Source organism: Echinops telfairi, unplaced genomic scaffold (assembly GCF_000313985.2).
Source record: "Echinops telfairi isolate 266 unplaced genomic scaffold, ASM31398v2 ScPeMD7_36;HRSCAF=134, whole genome shotgun sequence".
NCBI classification, from domain to species: Eukaryota; Metazoa; Chordata; class Mammalia; order Afrosoricida; family Tenrecidae; genus Echinops; species Echinops telfairi.
The window spans coordinates 2,299,944-2,304,942 of record NW_022103934.1 but is presented as its reverse complement, the minus strand read 5'-3'; positions in this window follow the sequence as shown (position 1 = coordinate 2,304,942).

The following is a 4,999-nucleotide window of genomic DNA, read 5'->3' as shown; positions in this document are numbered from 1 at the left end:
CTAGGGGGTTTTATCATAAGAATAAATGAAGAAATGGTCAGTTTTGCTGTGCTAAAATCCTTTAGTTTATTGCAAGGCAATCAGAGGAAACATACAAGTAAAACCTCCAAACATTCTACTAACATGAGAGAAGCAAAATTCACAAGTTTAATATAATATTAGAGTCCAAATCTTTTTGCTTTACTTTAAATAAGTGGTTCAGGGAAGAGACAGAGGAGATACTCCATTGATGGGTTCTAAAATCAGTTGTGATGAGTTGTATCTCTGCATGCTTCTCATTCATTAGATAGTCAGCTAAACCTGGGTTCAAGCGAAATTTCCTAATAAGGTTCTTGCACTTCGTGTCGTTATAACTGGCTCCAAATGATGCAGGTGGGACTATGCAAACAGGGTGGGTGAAATAATGGTGGAGGGGATTGTCATTTCTGTCTATAAGACAGCTATCTCAGTAGCAGGAAGACAAAGAATTCCTGAAATATCATGGAAGAAGAGCCACCATCAGAGCACCTTTACAGTATCTGCCTTCAGAGGGCGTGGCAGAGGCATGCCATGCCAAGACCAGAACCTGTGGGGGGAGGTCAGATGCACAGGCATTCCCTCCCCTGAAGGCAATCAGTTGCCAGACTGCTGTCTCATCCCACCAAGGGGGTGGGCCTGCTCCCTGCTGCTGGAGACAATGGCCTACTTCTCTCTGAAGCTTGGGACCATTCGCTTGGTTCCTCTAGGTGGGGTTTGCACCCTACTGATAATGGTTCCTATGGAGACCCAGAGACCACCCCCTAGACCACCCTCTCATTGCTGTGTAGACTATAGTGCAACCCTTCCCTGTGACGTATGTCTCTACCTGTAATTAGTGGGCTGGCTTGCCTCCAAAAGGTATATAGGTGTGAGCCAGCACTATAGATCTCTCTCTGACTCTGAGCTCCTTGCTGCTCATTCCCTGGTCACTCCCCTCTCCCTTGTTCCTTTACCTTCCTTCCCTTCCCCCTCTCTCCACGTGGACCACCAAGCTGGGCTGAGGTGAGCGATGGTATCATGTAATGTGTCTAACTGTATTATTGTATTATCGCTCATGCTCTCAATGTAACATGCCTGACTGTATTATTGTATTATCTCTCATGCTCTCAATGACTTTAATATAATGCTATATATCTCAACCGTACAATTGTACATTACTGAACCCAGAAGTAGTATTAATGAATCCGAGTAGTAGCAATAGGAGTATTAATGGTGGGGGCTGGCCCCTCACCCCTCAGCGTCAATTTTATTTAATACTACAAGAACCCAAGACAAGGAGACCAGGAGACACAGCAAAGGAGAAGCCCTGCGACTATGAGATGGTGAGGCAAAGCCTCAGGCAGATGTGAGAGGATTGCATGAAGACCAGGGAGAGAGATTTGGCTGCTGTCTCAGGAGGGGTGTTGCTGCGGACCAAGGTTTTCTGATCCTCACTTGGGGTAACCTCTTAATAGAACTAATCAACTCCCACAATTGAAAGCATTGTTTGTGAATTGGGGTCAGTGCATGGATTGTGCAACCGAGTAGAGAGAGAGAATGCTATAGAAAGTGTGCTGGGTGTCAGAGACGGGGTAAAGGAAGATGCAATGTGAAGGCACGTCTGATTTCTGCTGGTGGAAACAGACCTTTGGCCTGGTGTGGAGATGAATTCTCCTCTGCCTTTGTGCAGCCAGAGGAAGTCAGAGACGGCCTCTGTGCCACTTACTCAAACTTTTTTTCTGTTTTCTTCTCCAGAACTCCAGGAGAGGAGGAAGCAGATTAAAAAAAAAAAAAAAGCCCATGGAGAAAATAGTCAAAGATTTTCTGACAGAAAAAATTTTTAAATACTTTTATTGGGGGGCTCATACAACCCTTATCACAATTCATCTACCCAACCATTGTGTCAAGCACATTTGTATATTTGTTGCCATCATCAGTTTCAAAATATTCAGGAAAAAAATTTGTAATGCCATGCAGGATAAGTAAATATCCATTAAAGAATCTCAATGAACCTTATACAGGATACAACCCAAAGAAATCCAACAATACATATTATAATCGAACTTTACAGACCAAAGACAAAGAAAGATCCCTGACAGCAGTTAGGGAGAGATTAAATGTTAGTTGCAAAGAGGAACCAATAAGATTAAGCTCTGAAATCTACCCAGATATCATCGGCAATTGGACAATGAAATGGGATATATTAAACTGAAAATTTTCCAACAAAAAAATCACATATCCAGCAAAATTATTCTCAAATATACTAACAAAATAAGAATGTTTCCAGATAGACAAAATTAAAGGCATTTGTTAAAACCAGACTAACCTTACAAGAAATATTAAAAAGAATACTTTAGGCAGAAAAGCAACAAAATCTGAGATTAAGATACATGACATCATTATCCAGGAACCAATGCAGGATAAAATATGCTTACAGGATGGAGACTACAGGAACAGAAGCATCAACATGCAAACAAGGACAACTATAGACCATAAAGAAGGAATAAATGTTAGAGTAACAGTAGTTCACAATGATGACAGTCCTTCAAAATCTTCTTACTTGGATCCATGATCAGTGCTCATGAAAGCAGGAGTCAAGGGATCAAAATACGAGTTTCATTGGGTAAAACAGCTACACAAGACTTCTTTGATGTTGAAAAGCAAGGGTGTTAGTTAGAGCACTAAGAAGGGCCTGACCCAAGCCAGGATATATTCAGTCCCCTCACGCGCATGTGAAAGTTGGACATTGAATAAGGAAGACCAAAGAAGAATTGATGCTTTTGAATTCTGGTTCATAGAGAAGAATACAGTGAGTACCATGGATAGCCCCAAGATAGCCACAAAGAAAGTAAATAAACTTTCCAAACAAAAGAAAAAGGAAAGGAAGAAGATCACCAACTACAAAGACACAGCAAATTTCCAGATGGGGACTCAGAATAGTGGTTTAAAGAAACCTCCCTCTCTGACCCCAACATCACAAAGTAAAGTATATCATAAAGTATAACAGGGTGCATTTGGAGAAAAAAGACCACAGCATATGGACAATATCATTGTTATTATTGTTGTTGCTGTCAAGTCCTATCAAGATGGTTTTGATTCAGTGACTGTGCACAGCAGAACAAAACGCTGCCTGACTTTGGGCCAAATTCACAATTGTTCCTATGCCTGAGCCAATGGAGGCAGCCACTGTGTCAGCCCATCTCATTGAGGGCCTTCCGCTCTTTAGGCCACCCCTGCACATTACAAAACATGATGTCCTCCTCCGGGGCTAGTCTCTCCTCACAATATGTCCAAAATATGTTAGATGAAGTGTTGCCATCCTTGCCTCTAAGGAGCACTCTGGATTATTTCTTCCAAGACAGATCCGTTTGTCCTTTGAGCAGTCCATGATACTTTCAGTATTCCTCTCTAGCACCACTCTTCAAAGGCATCAATCTGTGGTTTTCCTTATTCAATGTCCAACTTTCACATGGATATACTACCATGGCTTGGGTCAAGCCCATCTTAGTCCTCAAAGTAATAGCTTTGCTCTTCAGTACTCTAAAGAGGTCTTGTGCAACAGATGGACCTAATGCAATACGTCTTTTGATCTCTTGACTGCGGCTTTTATGAGCATTGATTGTGGAACCAAGTAAGGGGAAATTCTTGACAATTTCACCCTTTTCTTATAAGCGCTTATGAACAACTTTATGATGTGGAGAGCAAAGGCAGTGGAAATTCACTGGTAGAATCCTCTTCCATGTAGAAAACTATTGTTGATTCTCAACCTATGTACCTTATGTGCACCTATCACCTGTGTGTACTGCTAAAATGCTAAACACATAGTAGCAGAGATTCCAGACGAAGATGGCTTGGTGATTTACTTCCAAAACTCAGCCAAGAACACTTTTAATACAACAGTATTATCCACAATTAATCACGGTGATGGTATGGGTCTCAGTAGAATGTTCTCCTGTTGTGCATAAGATCACCATGTGTCAGACAGTTAACTCAAACGAACCTAGCAAAACATGACGCAGAGGGAGAAGGTAGAAGAAAGACCACCAGGAACAGGGGGGTGGGAGGGAGATAGCTAGTTTGTTATTCAAGTGCATGTTTTAGGACATTTCCCCTTGTGAGCTTTACTGTCATCAGCATGTGCTCATAGGAGTAAAAGAACCACACCAAATGAATCAGCTTTGAGGGAAAAGTTTAAAAAGATAAGTGGTTCACACATTGTCTTCACATTAAAACAAACTGTTGTACTCGAGTCACATGTTCAGTCAAGATCGGAAACTGAAGTGGTGAAAGCAAGGCATCACCATGTTCCAAGCTTCACAAATGATTCCGGTATAAAGTCACAATTTGGGACCAGTGACATGCATTCTAACATGTAAACTGCATACACAGTTCTGTTAGAAGCAAATGCAGTCTACATAATAGGTATGGATTATAGTAAAGGATGTACATTGTAAGTATATACAAATATTGTGCATTTTTCCAGGAAGTCTGGGTCATAGATGGAAACCTTCCAAAGAAAAACAAAAACTTACTACGTTTGAGTCAATGTTGATTCATAGTGACCCTATAGGACAGGGTAGAATGCCCCTGTGAGTTTCTGAGACTGTAACTCTTTACAGGAAGAGAAGGGCCTGGCTTTCTCCCATGGTGCGACTGGTGGTTTCAAACTGCTGACCTTGTAGTTAGCAGGCCAACTTGAGATTCCAAAACTATTATGTGACTTGATCCTGCAGACTAACACCTCCCAGAATACTTCTGAAAACACACACACATGCACAAATGTACTGCCATCCAGTCAATTCTGCCTCATAGCAACCTATAGGGAAGAGTAGAATTCTTAGAAAACCCTCTCTGGACATGGTTTCTTGGGTAGTACATCTTTATGGGACAGAAACTCTCATCTTTCTCCAGTAGAGCAGGTGGTAGGTCTTACCTGCTGACCTTTTGTGCCCCACTAGCCAAGAACGCTTCCAAGAATACTCCTACTATGTCCTTGCAGATA